Below are 593 nucleotides of genomic sequence, written 5' to 3'. Positions count from 1 at the left end.
ATAGAATGGCAGTACTACTTTTTCAAATCCAATGTGCTGGAGTACAGAGCAAAAACAACAGTTGCATTGTATTTAGTAGATCATAACGTTGATATGTCTTTTAAAAAGAACCACCTGAGAGGGACTACCCCGATAATTACAACTTATCAATGAAAAACGGTTCAGTTCAGTTCTTCTTCCCATCTGCAGCAGCTGCTGGCCAATTGCGGAGCTAATTAGCTGGACAGACGGCTAAACGGCTAAGACACAAAATACAATCCATTTGTGGCTGTTTCGGAGGCAGCGATTTAACGTAATAATTAGATTTCCTGCTACCTTTGCTAATCCTTTGGGATACAAACCACCCGATAACACCACTACCTCCTGACGATGACAGATACGTTAGACATGTTTGTGGATAAAACAGGTAGTCCCATTTCCTATGTAACAACCTAATACAGAATGTTAATATTAAAATACGTGACTACCAGCGTTGTAGGACGGTTAGACGGACATACTAAAAGAACTACCCCAAACATGGATGTAATGAGTTGTGAAAGCGGAAAACATTGACATAACATGGGATGGAACCAAGGAAACGCGTCACCACACAA

This window comes from Esox lucius, chromosome 11, assembly GCF_011004845.1.
Source record: "Esox lucius isolate fEsoLuc1 chromosome 11, fEsoLuc1.pri, whole genome shotgun sequence".
Classification (NCBI taxonomy): Eukaryota; Metazoa; Chordata; class Actinopteri; order Esociformes; family Esocidae; genus Esox; species Esox lucius.
Note: the sequence above shows the minus strand (reverse complement) of the source record.